Genomic DNA, 17611 nt, shown 5'->3' on the forward strand with positions numbered 1-17611 from the left:
CAGAAACATTTCTAAACCTAAAAGTAAAAACCTCCAGATTCTCCAGATCGTAAGACTCTACCCAAGGTAGAAGAGACCCCAAGAAATGGCTTTTTCATCCTAATGTTTATAAAGAAACTGCCATACCCCTGGGTCTGGCCATAATTCCTGTGGATGGGAAGTGAGACCACACAGATCTCCTCAGCTCTCTGCACATCATATAATGCAAGAACTCCAACCCTCTTCAGACTTCCTTAGTTTATGATGCCTCTAAAGTGTGTCTCACCTGAGCTTCCCAAAGCCAAACTTTCATCTCCCATGCAGCTCATCATTTTCTTCCTCCCTTGCTCCTCATTTCTCTGGTGATGTCTGATAAAAGCACAATAGTAATAACAACTCCCACTTATTGAGCACTCACAATATGCCAAGTACTTCATATGCCTTATTTTTAATCCTCAGAACAGGCTCAGAGAGGTTAAGGAAGTTGCCCAAGGCTATATATAAGGAAGGAGCAGAGCCAGGGTTTCCAGCAGGTCTGTCTGGCACCGCAGCCTGCCTTTCCATCACTGTACCATATATAGAATCCCGGTGAAGACAAACCACAGCCAACTTTGTTCCCAGGGGAGGGGATGGCACAGCTCCTGTGAACACCATGTGCATGGCCTCCTTGCTTTAATGTCGGAAGACACTGCTATCTTCTCTTCTATGTCTAGATGTGGGCTAACAAGGTTCCCTTGTAAGGGCTACTATGTTTGCTTCATTCGCAAATAATAACTATAAAAGGCACTTTCACATCCCATTGCCGGCATTAATGCAAGCACAGTTTCTCATCAAAGACTCCCCCATCATTTTATGAAATAAAGCCCTGGGGAGCCAGCCCCCATGGACCCATGAACTTGTCTAGGCAGGTGTGAGTCCAAAAGAGAACACAATTTAGACCCAAACTTAAATCCCTGACATATAAATCTGCTCGAAATCCAGTTGGATGGTTTTAAAATACTGAGTTAACAAAGAAATTCGAGCTTTAAGAAAGGAAGATAAAGTTACAAAACATGACTACAGGACAAATAGGAGAACTGGGGGCTACCATAAACAGAGAACGCAGGTCCTAAGCGTGGGACAGACTGGGAAAAATTGAAAAGGATCCTTTTTTTAGAAAGAGAGGTCTTAAAATGCTTAAATGCTCAAAAGATATTTACCTTAGGGGAGGGAGAATTGGTTCAAAGGGCCAATTTAGGGTGATCTATAAGTTAAAGGGAAAGATAAGCAAAGTTTAACAACACAAAGCTTCAGCTAATCAAAATTTATAACTTAAGTTGTGAAAATTCCTTTATTTTCTCTAATAACAAGAATTAGGTAACCAACCTAGCCTCATTTTCACTGTAGCTACCCAAAAGTTCAGTGCCAAGTTTGAGGCTTAATTATAGCAACAATAGTTAACAACGTGGGTCTTTACAAGCTACGTCTTTCTTTTTCCCCTTCTAGAAAATGTACATTTACCCTATTCCTAAAGTTTTATTTGTATTTACATGTAACCATTTAACTATATGTAAAATTTGGGGGACAAATTTTCATTGTAGATGAATAATGGTGGCTGATTGATAGATGATGATAGATAGATACATAGATACACAGATACTGAAATGATGACTGAGAGATCAATGACAAATTGGTACAGAACAGGAAGAAACTTGCCAGGCTTTGGTGACTCATTGTGGGAATGGGGGAGATAATAGAATTAAAAGAACCAAAAATGATTCCCAGGTTCTCTGGCTCCGGTGGCTGGAGAGAAGGTGATGTCAATCCAGACTGAAAATACATCCCGAGAAGCTGGGAAGGGTAATGAGTTCAGTTTGTACATCTTGAGCTTGAAAGGCCTGGAACTCTCCAGGAGGTAGTGAAATATACAAGTTTAAAGCTTGGAGAAATGTTCTGAATGGAAGATATAGGTTTTTTTTTTTTCAGCAGCAGTATAAAGAATGCAGTTTAACATGAGAATGAAAGCAGTCACCCAGGGAGAAGTCGCCTCTTCCTGGACTTAACCGTAAAAGCAGAAACCATTCAAGGGCAGAATTCTCATAAACACCAGCATTGATGGGGAAAATAATATAGGAAATGGGCAAAAAGTTCTGAGTGGAACCAGGAAAGCACAGTGTTTGGAAACTTAAGGAATCAGGGTGTCAAATGAAGCAGAGGGCTCCAGTTAAAAAAAAAAAATACTAAAAATGCTAAGAAATTTGGGCAGTTAGATTATTCATGGTCTTATGAGAAGCTGACTCATTAACATGATGGGAGCAGAAGCCACTCTTTTGAGAAGTACAGATGGCAAGAAAGGAAGATGCGAAAAGCAGAAACACCCCCATAAATCAGAGAATTTGAAGGGGACATTAAAAGCAGAGGCAGGCTTCTGCTTTGCCTTCTGGCTGGAAGTTTGCATGGAGACCTGTGACAAGGGATTAGAAAGGGCTGAGGAAGGTAACTGGACGTTCAGCAGCACACCCTCCAGCATGGCACAGAATGAGCAGCTGAGGGGGTCTCTGTTATGCCTCCCCCCACCAAAGGGTACCCAAAGGTGCTGAGAGAACCAGTGAACCAGGAGGGGGCTTGAGACCGGGTTGAGAAGGCCACAGAATGCAAGGTCCCTAGGAATGACATCTGTGGTTGGTGCCACTGCTTTATGTGGATACAGGACACTTTTCCCAGAGAGCCAGGCACGATCAACTGTACCCCAGCCAACACCAATGCCCAGGGGTAAGATCAGCTTAGCTCCACCACATCTAAAGCTAAAAGTGGCCCTGGGAAAGCTCACACCAGGAGCTCCTGCCTCCATCCATGCCTGGGGGTCTGCTAGCATCACACTATACACTGATTATCTTGAGAAAGAGGAGAGGAAAGAACTCCTCTTAAGAAAGGGGAGACACTGCCCCAATCAGGAGTATAGTTTTGACTTGAATGACCAATTATCCAAATGATGACTCTAATATGATACACAAAATAATTTTTAAAGTTTGAAACAACTCCATACTTCAAAAGGATAAATTTAAGATTTGGAGGGTTTTGTTTTCTGGTTTTATTTTTCCCACTATGAGGGTAATGGAGCTTAGAGTGCAAGATGAGATCAATTATAAAAATTTTTTTTAAATATTCTAGTTTTGGCACATGTTAAATATAGTGAATAAATTTTCACCCTTCTTGCTTGCAAACAAAATGTCCTTGCAAATACAGCCAGGATAATGGTAGAGTTTGTGTTGGAGAGGATGACAGTGAAAGAGTTGCCCACGTTTTCAATTAACATGAGGGGCTAACCAATCGGAAAGCAGGTGATGGGGATAAGGGAGTACAAAGGACTTCGTTTCAGATGGTAGAATCCTCAGAGTGGCAGAATCTTTTTTCATGAAGGTGAAAGAATGATGGAATTAGAGATGCCATCTTGTAGAGAAGGCAGAAAACTGACAACACCCTTCAACTCTGTGATTCCCTGCATCTGAGGAGATGCAGTGGAGATGACACATTCATGGGAAAGCCATATTTTATTCTGGTAAAGAAGTAGCGAGCACATTCTGTAAAGAAAGTGAGGATGCAGGAGAGCTGATGTATGATGGGATGAAGTCTGGGTAGGTGGACAGTGGAGTTTGGGTCCTCTCTCATAACGAGAAGCACACACTGACACCAGGCAAGAGATAACCATAGAAATGAGCATGTTTGGAGCATAAGGGATGAGCTGATTTTTCAAAGAGAATTATGGTGTAAATGGCTTGAGAACAAACATCATTTGAGGTCCCAGATAGAGTTGGAGGCCCTGTGAAGCCAGCAATAGCTGGCTTAATTTGAAATCACCAAGGTCAAACCAGGCCAATCCCTCTCAGGCATGGAGGCCTGCTCTGTGGCTTTTGAGGCTGGTTCTAGTAAAGGTCCTGGTTATAGGCACAGATACAAATTTCTGAGTAGAAATCTGGGGCCAAGAGCAGTCTCTGCTATCCTGAGCAGCAAGCCCAAGCCATCTTCCAGTCTCACCGTCTGATGGTAACAATCTCATCATCGACCAAAGTGCGGACATCTTCCACATCTACAACCCTTTCACCACCTAAAGTCTTTCTCCATCAGACCACTTTTGTAAAATATTACCTATTATTGAGAACCAAATATTGACCAGAGGGGGAAGTCAAGTATTTAAGAAGTGGGAAAGGCCTCAAAGCGTTAAGCAGTAAATTCTGCAGAAACTTCATGGATCACTCAGAATTTCTAAAAAGAGAGCCAGACCTTGTGGAGGGAGAAGAACAAAACAAGAAGAGCAAACTGGCAGAAATGTGGAGTGGTTTGCATTCTTTTAACCTCAAGAGTGAGAAGAGCCAAGAGCACAGAAAGAGTTTTAATGAGAAGAAGCAAAAAGTCTTCCTCAAACTTAGCTGTACCTATGCCGCTCCTGGTAGCTTCCACCTGATCATAATGATGTTACATGAAGAAAATGCAAACAAGAATTAGATGATGATTAGAGGTAGGGTTCCGCTTGATCTTGTCTGCTTAGACTTGGAAGAAGGACTAGGGCCGTGTTCAAGTTGGTCACACACTGGAATTACCTGGGAGCTTTAAGAATGCTGACTTTTATAACTTCCCCAGGTGATGCTAATGAGTATCCAAAATTGAAAACTCCCGATCTTGGGAGTATTCTGAGGGAAGTTTGTACCAGAGACAAAGAATGTTGTCCTGAAGGGGAAGAATATCACCTATGTACAAAGGAGTTAACTTAAGCTTGTGCGCATCAGAGTTTCTGAGTCCCATGGAACCTTTGTTTCTCTTACTGGTCCTGATTAAGAAATAAATCATGCAGTTGCCTATTACAAGGATTCATGTGATGTATACAACAGCATCACCTCCAGGAAGGGGCCTGGGGAACCGTGGAATGGGAAACGGTGGATGCTTATCCTCCCGGCATCCAGGCATAGGGAATGCCATTGGGGAAAGCTTGGCCGCTCCCCTTGCCCGTCTCATCTCTCCAGGGGACCAGGCTTACTCCAGCTGGGGAACACGACAGAGAGTCCACATCATGCAGTGGGTAACCATTGACTTAACATCTTCTCGTCTGAAGCCATAGTATTAGCTCATGATAAAATAGCCAGCATCCCACTGGAAAGGTGATACAAGAACTGAGACTACATAAACATAATGAAGTTCCAGGGGCAGACAGGCAGTCAGAAATGATATGGTACAGTTGGAAAATGAAGCTAAGGGCAAAGATACAAAGCTACATTCCAGATGAATAAGTGTAGAATGCTCTTTTGGTTCTCAAAATTCTGAAAATAATTCTCTCACGCTGGTAAGTCATTCAAGAGCCTTAAGGACACAGATAACCCAGGAAGAAATATCTGGTCTCAGAGGAGGTAATTACCTGCATGACATAGCCAAAGACTTACTTATCTAATTTAATGCTGGACTTAGGCCCCTCCACAATGACAGTGTTTGGCCACATTACTAGTGCTCTTTCATTTTATGACTTGGTTTCTTATTTGTTTGTTTATAGTTTGTTATTTATTATTATCCTGGCAATTGTGACTTGTGACATTTTGTCAGATGTGTCCTTCTCTGCATGTAAGAATCAAATTAGCTCTGAAGACTTCCTCTGACATTGCATCTAAATCATAGAGGACTAAATTTTCAAATATTCCAGATGAGACAAACTATTAAGCAAATATTGCACAAAGAGGATTTAGGAAATTTACACATGGCTTTTCAACAGTGGCAGTATAAGCTATTTATATGAACTTCTGCTTTGGCCAAGATGACAATTTAATCCCTGAAAGAGCTGACATATGTGCAAGTGACCAGCCCAGTGCCTGGTGGATAGTGTTGACACTCAGCTGTGTTAATGAAACCTGAATCTGAGTCTTACTCTTGGAAGGAAGCAGTAGACATGATTCTAACCATCAGAATTGAAAGTGAGAACATTTGGGAGAAGATGACTATGCATTTTAAAATTAGAAATGCCAAAAGAGGCGGATGGTAGGTTTTGTCTGATGTGGTTTGGCTGTTTCAAGCACAGCTTAAAAGACAGATGCCAGAAAGTATGCAGGAGATTGAATACAACCTACCAGCCTCATGTCAGACAGCCTACTTTGACCCTACCATTATTTCCTTCATTTATCTCACTTCCTGCCTACTTTACCTTTCCACTTTTGTAAGACTCTCAGCTCCAGACACCCTTGTCTCAGTGCTAAATTGCATCTTACATTTTCCACCTGACATTGACTGACACCTTTGTAGTTCTGGTATTTGATAATGTGCCTTACTTGGCTCAGTCTTGGGAAGCCCCATTATCCAAGAACTGGCCTCACAACCAACACTAAAATGGATCGACTTCACAGTGCTGAACCAAACAACTTGAATCAGACACTTTCCTCAGCCTTTAGACAGCCAATTTTTTAAAGTTCTGAAAAGAGAAAACCATGTCCCATGACAATTCCAAAATAAATGACAATAGGAATCAATATGTCAACAGGGATGGTAATAACGATTTTAAAATAAAATTGTATTAACACATTTAAATATTATTTTCCCTCTTTCTCTTCCTCAACTTTAAATGTTCGAATGCCCTGGGTTTGTTTCTTAGCCATTTCTCTTCTTTATATGGACCCACTCTTCAAGTGATTTTACTGAATATTGTGGCTTTAAACATACTAATTCACTGTTGACTTTCAACTTTATAGGCCAACCCCCTCCTCTGGACTCCTATCTTATATATGCTGCACCTTGACATCTCCACTTGGAGATTTGTAAACGTTTCAAACATGACATATCTTCATCCAAAGCCTACTATCTCTTTCAATCTTTCCCATCTTAGTGAATGTACCACCATCCACCATGTTGGAAGGAAGGGAAAAAAAAGAAGACAGGAGGAAAGGGAGAAAGGAAGGGAGGGAGGAAATAAACGAATGAGGTTGAGAAAACAACCAGTTAACAGGACTACAATGTGGTATTGGGAAGTAAGGAAGCAGAAACTAAAAGTTTTAAATAGAATTTTGGTGGACCAAACACTTTCAAATACCACCTTTGGGAATTGTTTGTGCTTTATACATTGACCTATATTTTAAACTAAGTTTTAAGCATGAGAGACAGGGATCGCAGAGAATCTACACTTTTAATAAATGAATGATAGAGTCAGCAAAGTCCATTTAAAATGTCTTATGACAACATGCAATCAAGCTCATCAATATTCTGCTGAAGGAAAGAAATTCTATTGAAAACAATACGAGCTATTTTTGAAAGATGATTGTTGAGATATAGAGACCGAGTAAAGTCCAGAACAATGGGAAATCTTAAGTAAAGTTGGTTTAGGGTGCAGCCATTTGTGAAACATCTAAATGCACATGGGGTGGTGTTTGCCTATTTTCAGGCAGGTTTTAAAACCAAACCTGATGGATAAAATGTGCTAAGAAAGTAGAAAGACAAGGAAGAATCTCCAGCACCCCTTGCTTATCGCTCTCTTCATGTGTATATAATCATCACCGAGTACATATCCCTGCCCATGAATTTAGCCCATGACATTTGGCTATGATTAGCCTTTCTACCCTCGGTATATCAAGACAACAATGGAACAACTTAGTTCCTTTAATTGCCCTCACACACCATCAATCACATCCACAAATATTTATTGGGTACCTTCTGGTACTATGTTCTGCAAAACACTCTGCGACTATATCCTTCCCTGGAAGCTGGCACTGTGTATTGTTTTCACCACCATCACCATCATCAGCAGTGTTAATTTCAACTCCAAATCTGCTATAGAGCACGAGTTTTATCAGAACATATATTTTAAAGGAGAGAACAAACTATCTGAGAGCATAATTAAGGTTTGAATGTGATACTTCGTTCACCCCCGGGGATATTTTTCTTCCTTATTTTTTGCTCTGTCATGCAATTGGAGTGCAAGCTGACTCCAGCAATTTCACCAGATACCACAGACTAATGGCTGTGGGACTGCTGCCAGTTGCTCTGTAGACATGTGCTTCCCATCGGCTTATCTTTACTCATTATTCTGTTCTTAATATCATTGTGCAAAGAATCTGAAGATTACGAAATAACAAGGTTTTCCAATATGTTGCTGTGTTTAAGCATGTGATAAATTAACAAGGGGAGAGTGCAATGAAAGCATTTGCATTTAATTTCCATTCAAGGCACCAAGCAAATACAGCACTAGAGAAAGAAAGCGATCTGGTTTATTCTCAAGAGTTTGGGTGAGCACAAAACTAAATAAAGCTGAACCACAACATGGTAGGATTTATTAAGTCTGCACAACCAAACAGTGACACTCTAAACAGTGAACCAAACAGCCTTTTCTCCTGCTTTCAAATGGTCAGAGCCGAGGCAAGATTTCCATAAATCTAGAAAACTATCACAATGAAAAAGCATTTTGTAAGCCAGTGTCCCGCAGATACACATTTTTTAAGAAAAATTTCCATTAAAAAAAAAGTTAATGAGAGTTACACAGGAAAAGGAGAAATTTTGATCTTCTACCACTTTTTTCACTCAATCCTCTTGGTAAACTCATGTATTTTGCAGGGTTTTATTTGGCACTTAAAAATTATTACAATAAAACAAAACCATCTTCCTATCTGTCTCATGGTGAAAATGAGAAGTTTTCTGAGGTGACACTTATAAAGCACATTTAAGTTTTTAAAGGATTTTTTTTAATATAAGAGAAATAGAATAGTTTTTCAATTAGGTATTAACAATTCAATTGGAAAATCAGCATTTCTGTAGATATTCACTACAGGATAGTTTGTGCAGGATTTGTTGGATGGATAGCACTGTATTGATAGAACTAGGCACATGTCCAAGAAAGAGATTTAAATCTTAAATATAAAACAGTCCTTTGTTTTGCTTTTCTCATTCTTTGCAAAGCTTATTTTGTGGCTTTAAAAATATTTACTCAAGGGATACTATCCTTAGGAACTATAACCAAGAAGTTGCCAACCTGATACTATTTCAGGGGTGCCAAAAATACCCTTGCAAATACATCTCCCCAGTCCCCCCTTGATGCCTGAAAGCTCAACAGTTGTGATTCCCTCAGCTGTACTGTTGGTTGACATCTGTCTATAGTAACCTTTTGAGGTGGGGAAGGGAGGAAGGAGGATACCAACTGATCAAACAACCACGAGATCACTGCACCATATCATCATCCAGCCTACATTTCTCCATTTCACTCACAAAGATATTCTGATGTTTTCAAATGATGTTTTCAATGTTTAGTGAAACCTAGCTATATCATTGCTGTAGTATATGTTCTCAAACTTATTGAGAAGAGGTTTCTTGAGAAGTGCTTAAATGAAGCTGAAGGGATGTTGGCATCTAGGGTTTTGAGCAGAGGAAAGGAAGCAGGGCCACCTTCTGTTCTCCCCTCTACAATGGATAACCTGGGAACCCACAGAGAGGGAACTCAGACTGGCTTTTGGTGAATACTCCATCTGCTTCTAAATGCTTATAAATTATATTCTGGAGAATCCTCTTTAGGATTTAACCAGGGATTTCCCTCTTCAAAAAAAATTAGAACATTTACCCATCACACACCCTTTCTCTTTCTTTATTTCTCTCACTCTCATTTTCAGTGGTTGTTTGGAATTTCGAAGAGTTATAAAAGGAACATAAAAATTGTCTTCAGCATCCTTAGACATAAATCGTTAAGGCCTTAATATTTGAGTTCATCTAAGGAGGTTTTTGTGTTCTCTTTACAGCTTAACCTATAATATCATCTTGGTAAACTATAATTTATTCTTCATGTTGCTTTATAAATGCTTTCCTGTTTTAAGACCACTGTTTATATTAGAGAAAACAGAAGCAAAACAGGAGTTAATTAGCTCTGCCTTCTTCTTTTAACTGTTAGACTCAATTAACATAACCAGCTTCCCCCAAATTAAGGGGGAAACTGAAGTCTTTGCTTTATCTTAATAAATCTTATAGGGTTAATTGACTAATTCAACTATGTGCACATATAAACTTGATTTTTAAATGCTAATCAATAAGGAAATAAAAAAAAGAATTAGTGGCCTGAATCTCATATCATTCTGAAACCATAGATCCTATCACTTGAAGAAAAATACTTTATCTGAAACCCATAATATTTTTTCAGGTTCAGATTAATTTTATTTTTGTAATGTTCACTAGGTTCTGGGAACAAAAAAATAATGGGAAGATTTCTAAAACTAACTTGATTACTACAAATTCCCAAGTGTCATTATCAAAAGGTCTCATGAAATTATTTTATGTAAAATAGTACTGTTGTAAAAACTACCTAAACATGTGGAAACAATTTTGGAATTAGGTAATGAATAGTAGTTGGGAAAATTTTGAGGTATATGCCAGAAATGTGGATGGTAAGGCTGAATCTGGTGAAGTCTCAGATGGAAATGAGGAACATGTTATTGGAAATGAGGCCAAAGGGGCAGAGCTACCCTGCAGAGCTCTGCAGGTGACACTGCCGATCTAGTGGGCCTGGAAGGCAGGACCTTGAGCCAAAGAGGGTTATTCTCAAGCCTTAAGATCCAGTGCAACTTGTTTTGTTAGGCTTCGGACTACTTGAGACCTGTTACCTCTTCCTTCTCTCTTATTTCTCCCTTTTAGAGTGGGAATGTCTATCCTATGCCTGTCTCACAAGTATATTTTAGAGGCACATAACTTGTCTAGTTTCACAGGTTCACAACTAAAGAGGAAATTTGCCTTAGGATGAATCATACCTCAAAACTCACTCATATCTGATTTAGATGATATTTAGATGAGACTTTGGACTTTACAGTTGATGCTGAAATAAATTAGGACTTTAAAGGCTGTTGATATGCAGTGAATGTACTTTATATGTGAGAAGAACATGAATTTGGGGGAAAGAGTGCAGAGGTAGAATGCTATGGACAATTGTGTCCTTCCCCAGATTCATAAGTTGAAGCCCTAACCCCCAATGTGATGGTATTTGGAGATGGGCCTTTTGAAGGTAACTAGGTTTAGATGAGGTTGTGAGGATGGGGCCCTCATGATAGGATTAGTGCCCTTATAAGAAGAGACACCAAGGCAGAGCATCAAGAGGTAAGAATAGTAACAGTGATAACCATAGAAACAACCTAGTCCTACACCGTTCTGAGACCTTTCCCCACCATGCCCTTCCCTTGTCTCTTTCTCCCTCTCTCCACCTGCACTCACCAAGAAAAGGCCGTGTCAGGACACATCAAGAAGGCAGCTATCTGCAACCCAAATAGATAGCTCTCACTAAGCAGACACTAACCCTGCTAGCACCTTGATCTCAGACCTGCAGTCTCCAGAACTGGGAGAAATACATTCTTGTTGTTTAAGTCACCCCACCTACATCATTTTGTTATGACAGCCTGAGCGGACTAATACAAGTACCAACGTGTTATTTCTTGTAGTTTCTATTCTTTTCCTCAAGAAAAAGAGGAATGAAAACTTAAAATGATAAGGTTCAATAATGAAGTCAATGGGTGATAAAAAGAGATTTGTTTACCCTTGGACTGAGCAAGTCAAATAGCATGTTTCCCTTATGGCACAATAGTTACCAGCTACTAAACTATTTCTTTTTGTTATCAGCAGAACAGAAAAAAATAAAACAAAACAAATAACTAGAGTACTGGTGGTAATTGCTCTTTTCCTTCTCCAAAGGGGACATTTCATTTATTCCTGCCTCTCCAACATGTTCACTCTTCTCTGTCTCATGAAAATCTGATAGGACTCAGAAGGGATAGGAAAACTTAAGTTCAATACTTTCCTTCTGAGCCTGAGAGTGCTTTGCAGACTCAAGCAAGATGGAAATCTCAGATGCCGCATCAGAAAGAGAACACCTCACTTTATCCCTTCCTAAATTCCTATCTCTGTCAGCCAAGGAGCTCTACAGAAGGCACTGATTAAGAAATTTGAGGTGGGTTTTCCTTCATGTTTAAAAGGATTGTCTCTAAAAGATAATTTTGTTTGTTTCCTCCATCAGCTTTTTATAACTAATACCCCTTCATTAGAATCAGTTTCTCTGTAATCCCCTTAAGTTGAAGAGCTCGAGGAATTTGATTTATTGACAACTTACCAGAAAATAGGTTATAGTGGAATATTGTTGATTATTATATATGGAATAAACATATTGCTATGTAGCTGGAGTTTCAGAGGAAGGCTTATCTTGCACAACTACGCCTTGGATTGGGAGGCAAGAAAGGAGGGAGGCAATAACACACCTAGACATCCCACAGATGACTGTTCCCTTCCCAGCTGTGCCATAGTATTAGCTGTTTAACTATAAGTGAATTCAGCTCTCTGAGGCCATTTCCTCATCTGAAAAGTGGGTTGCACTATACGTGTCATAGAATGTTGTGAGGAAACAAATAACATAAGGAGTCCTGCCACATGATAGGCATTTGATCACTAGCAGTTGTAGTTATTATAATAAGAACAATAAAAGCTTTATTATTATTCTGCCCCAAACATTCACCACTTGGTGAAAGTTACCCAGCCTCCTCCTCCAAATCTGTGGAAGCTTAACAGTCCCTTGGGAGAGTCCCTTAGGACTAACAATGTGAGGATATTGAAATGTCCTCAGAAATGCTTTAATGGGTAATTAAGGAAAAAAAAAAAGAAGCCTCTGGAGATGCTTTACCTGAAATAATTCTGGCAGAGGAAGGGCTATAGGAAAACTGCTAGAATGAGGCCTCCATCCTTGGGAACCTGGATGAATTATAAGAACCTGGAAGAATTATAATGAAGGAGGAGCCCTGGGTGAAGAAAGAAAGGTACCAGCATGAGGCCATAACCAGGAAGGGGAGCAGCAATGACTCCCCGGTGTCTAGTGGCACCCACAAGCAGGCAAACCCATAGTAGTGAGGGCGCATCAGCCATCTCAGGGCTTCACCAAGAGAAGGGAAGGCCATGGTGGGGAAAGGTCTCGGAAGGGTGTAGGACTAAGCGTTTCTATGGTTACCATTGTTACTATTCTGACCTATTGATGCTCTGCCTCTTCTGAGTCTGAAGTGACTTGGGTTAGCATCCAATGTTGTTGTGAAGTACACATTTAACTTTTCCCTATTTATTTCCATTAATCAGTTCATTTACTATTCTTCCTTATTCTTCCCCAATGGATAAGAGGCAGTTTACAATTAAAAATATACAACAGTAGGGCCCAATTAAAATAAGAAAGAACATGACCTAATATAAAAAGCGAAAAGGAAAACTATCTGGGGGATATTTAGGAAATATTTAGTCTACAATTAGCTGCTCTGAGCTTCTGTAGTCAAAAGCAAAAAGAAAACTGTAATGGCCTTCACAGCATTCAAATAATATTGAAGATGCCAACAGAGAATACTGCTAGTGCTCACCATTCCTGATCTCCACTCCTTTCTGAACACATGAAAAATTATACCTCTTAACCCCTTTATAGTTGAGCAGGGGTATGAGATTGATTTTGACCAATGAATTGTGAGCAGAAATAACATGTGTCACTTCCAGACTAAGGAAGTGCAAGGTCCTGTACCTCCTCCATGCAGCACATACATCGATTGAGAGGAGCCACCAGATCCTGACAGCTTGGATCACAGAAGAAAACAGCTACTCTGGAGAGTTCCCTGACTCTGTATGAGTGAAATATAAACTTTCCGTGTTAAGTCACTGATATTTTGGAGTTGTCTATGACCACAGCATGAGCCTAGCCTGTTCTGAATAAAATACCAAGTATGGTGTCTGACATAGAAGTCACTCTCTTACTTATCCCTTTAACCAGTAAAATAAGACATATGTGCTTTCCAAGAGCAATATAGAATTTTTTCTGGAGCTAAATTCTTGAGAGGAATTTACTTCATGCATCTTTAAGGAAAGAACAAGAAACAATATAGTGAAAAATGTCTTCAAAAGTGCATAATACAAAGGGTAGAGATATTTTCTTTTATCTCACCCTTTAATTTGATTTTTAAAAAAACCTAGGCCTGTTATTGCATTGTAATTCCTCTGGAAGGTCCAAGGTAATTTGGTCCAGGTAGTTTCTGGCAATCCAGGAAGATGCAAAGATGGGGCTGAGACAGAGGTCACAAGTCTAGACTGAAGAAGTATTTTGCTTGGCGTGCTGCGTTTGAACATTTTTTGAACTAATTGCCAACACTAAAACACCAAGAATGTCCACATAAAAAATCTTGATCTCTGGTTTCTCTTTTTTAAAAAAAGTTCATTTTGGCAACACTGGGTCTCCATTCCCAAGTGGTGAAAAGTCAGCTGGAGCAGAATAGCTGCTGCCCCTTTAACTATAGCTTGTTTTCCAAGACTCAAAAGTCCTTCCCTGGCCAACACACACCACTCATTTTCATTACCTGACTGGTCCTCCTGGGCATGCAGTTTATAACTCTAGGCTTAAAAGCTCTAGAACACTGGACCATCATAGAGCCACAAGGGCATTTGTTTTGATAGTTTAGGAAATTGGGCTCCAGATCCTATTCCTTACTTTAAACCAATGAGCTCCAGCAGGAAACAGAAGGCTCGCTGAAGGTGGAATGATTTGAGGAGGGTTTAATCATGTGTGGACAGGAATGTGGGGAAACCATGGGGTTTAGGGCAGAACTCTGGGCCTGAAGGGGGACCAGAGGAGGAAGTGGCCACAGAGAGAGTTGTGTTATGAGGAGGGGACACCTAGCAGGAACAGTGACCTACAGAAAAGGGACTCAGCCAGAAGGCAGAAGAGGAACCTGGGAAAAGAACATCTCGACCTCACTTGCCTTCTGCCTCTGGATCTCTTGTCACTACTTGTCTTGTCATTGGCTGAACCCAAGTGAAAGCTAGGGGGCAAAGCGACCCACTGATTTTATACATAGAGGTACCTCCTAGAGCACAGAGCAGGGAGGAAAGGGGCAATAAAAGGATAAGGAAGGGTGAACAGATGATACCCAGCATGGTTCTCAGGTAGAAATTTGGGGAAGAAATAGTTCTACTGCAGTTAAATAGTAAATCAACAGATAAAAAGATACAGACAGACTATTAATCTAAATAACCAGATGACTAGCTATATTAATTTGCTAGGGCTGCTATAACAAAGTACGATAAACTGGGTGACTTCAACAATAGAGATTTATTGTGTCACAGTCCTGGAGGCTAGAAATCCAAGATCTAGATGTCAATAGGGTTGTTTTCTTCTGAGTGCTGTGAGGGAGAATCTGTCCCATGCCTCTTTCCTAGCATCTGCAGGTTTGCTGTCAATACTTGGTATTCCTTGGCCTGTATCATCTGATTTCTGCCTTTGTCTTCCTGTCTACTTGTCTGTCTCTGTGTCCAAATTTCCCCTTTTTACAAGGACATCAGTCATATTGGATTAAGGCCCACCCTAACAATCTCATATTACTTTGTTTATCTGCAATGATCCTATTTCTAAATAAGGTCACATTTATAGGTACTGGGGGCTAGGCCTTCAACGATCTTTTAGGGAGACATGATTCAACTACAACGCAAACTTGATTCTTAGATCAGTGATTCTCAGCTGATGGTGCGTTATCAAATGTGGGATGTGACATTCACCAGACAGCATGAAGGTTTTCATAAAACTTACTCTTACTTTGATTTGTTTTACCATGTTTTCACCTTAACAATAAAATGGGGAAGCTGGGATGAAGTGAGAGAGTAGCATTGACATATATACACTACCAAATGTAAAATAGATAGCTAGTGGGAAGTTGCAGCATGACACAGGGAGATCAACTCGATGATGCGTGGTGACTTAGAGGGCCAGGGAGGGAGGGTGGGAGGGAGTCGTGAGAGGGAGGGGATATGGGGATATATGTATAAATACAGCTGATTCACTTTGTTGTACAGCAAAAACTGGCACAACAGTGTAAAGTAATTATATTCCAACAAAGAGCTTAAAAAGAAAAAGAAAAAATATGTATACCCAATAACAGCATCGTAATTTATTGTCTTTGTGTTTTCCAAGTTACCATAGCATTTGATTGTATGCTCAAAAGTATTAGGTCTATTTTAAAACACTAATGTAATTACTGTTTTGGTCTGTTTGTACAGCAAAGTTTAACAATAACTCTCAACAAAGTAAGTGCAATGTTTATTTCCTTTAAAAGGCATAAATTATATCTCCGATAGTAGAGTCCCTCTAAACATATAAATATCCTTTCGGAAAAAAATGAGACCTGGGTTGCCTGACAAAGACAACTTGAGCTCTGATGTTTGAAAGGTTATAAATTACTGTCTGAGATCCCTCTCGGCTCCATCTGATTTCTGTGGTTATACTAAAGATCAAAAATTGGACTTCAAACAGATGCTAAACAAACTCACACTTAACAATGATGCAATCATCTTTAAAATCACATATTTAAGGAAACTGATACTCAAACGATCTAGTAAAATGACCTGCCATAAGTACCAGAGGTGGTCTTATGAACTACATCCAGATTCCTTTTGAGGTGTTGCCGCCAGATTTCCACCTTTATCAGAAAATGTTCTGCCAATACTTCTCCCCAAACCACATAGGCAACTGGGCAAGGACTTACTTGAAAAAAAGGGCTGGAAAATTTCAACTCAGTCTGGAGTGGTGAAAGACCTCACTTAAAATATTTCAGTCATTTTAATTGAATATGCTATTTTAAGAAATAACTATGTCTGAGTACCTATTTTCATATTTCATTGCCATGTTCCAAAGCAAAGTCAAAGCCTAGTTGTTTCCCCCAAAGTATATTCTTTTGTCAGTCTCCATCCACTTAGTCCACTTAGAGAGATCTTCGGGGCTAGCACTTAGTCTGCCATTCATTCATTCATCCCCCTTGATTAATGGAGCGCCCACTATGGGTCAGACTTTCTTCTTGCAAATGCCAAGGGCATTACTGTTAGCATTGCCCTCTTGGCCAGTAACTAGGATTAGCCTTCCAGAACATTAAAAGCTGCTCTAAATTTTTTCCCAATTCTGGTTTTCCTTTTTTAAAGGAGCTAGAAGTATTTTGGGACTATGCAAATGCTGAACACCATGGGGATTTTGTTGTAATTGTTTTTTAATTGCTTGTGAAAGATTTCACAAAATTCATGCATAAATAGCTTTGGGTGTTTTCTAAAGGCTTAATTCCAACACGATGGCTGTTCATTCATTCTCTTATGGATGGCTTTGGTACTCTCAGATCTCAACTAGGATGCTAAATCAGTTTTAGAAGAGATCCACAGTAATGTCCACTATAGTCAAACATTGAATATAAGTAAATTGAAGTGGACATGAGCATATAGGTGGGTTCTAGACCAAGAAGAAGGGATTACAGAGCAGATGCTGAGGCAGAAAGAAATAGGCAGAAATTCAGTTATCAAAACAAGTATCAAGACATGAAGTTGGACCCAGAAATAAGTCAGAAATTCACAAGGTCATCGTTGGACTGGCATTAAGGAACTGTTAAGCTGCGTCACCTGCTGGTAAAACAAAGGCCCTTGAATTATTCCTGTCTTAACTCAGGATGGGCCTCAGAGCTCAGGTGGAGCTAATCCTGCAGAAGAGGTCAAGGAAGGGACACAGCACAGGTCTCACAGCAGGCCTTGACTGCCCTAAACTTTCATTCATTGATTATTGGTTCCAAAATCTCACAGGAACACCCACCTAAGGACTTAGTTTGAGCTCTGCTTGGCACCAAAGCCAAAG

The sequence above is a fragment of the Hippopotamus amphibius genome, chromosome 7, assembly GCF_030028045.1.
Source record: "Hippopotamus amphibius kiboko isolate mHipAmp2 chromosome 7, mHipAmp2.hap2, whole genome shotgun sequence".
In the NCBI taxonomy this organism is placed as follows: Eukaryota; Metazoa; Chordata; class Mammalia; order Artiodactyla; family Hippopotamidae; genus Hippopotamus; species Hippopotamus amphibius.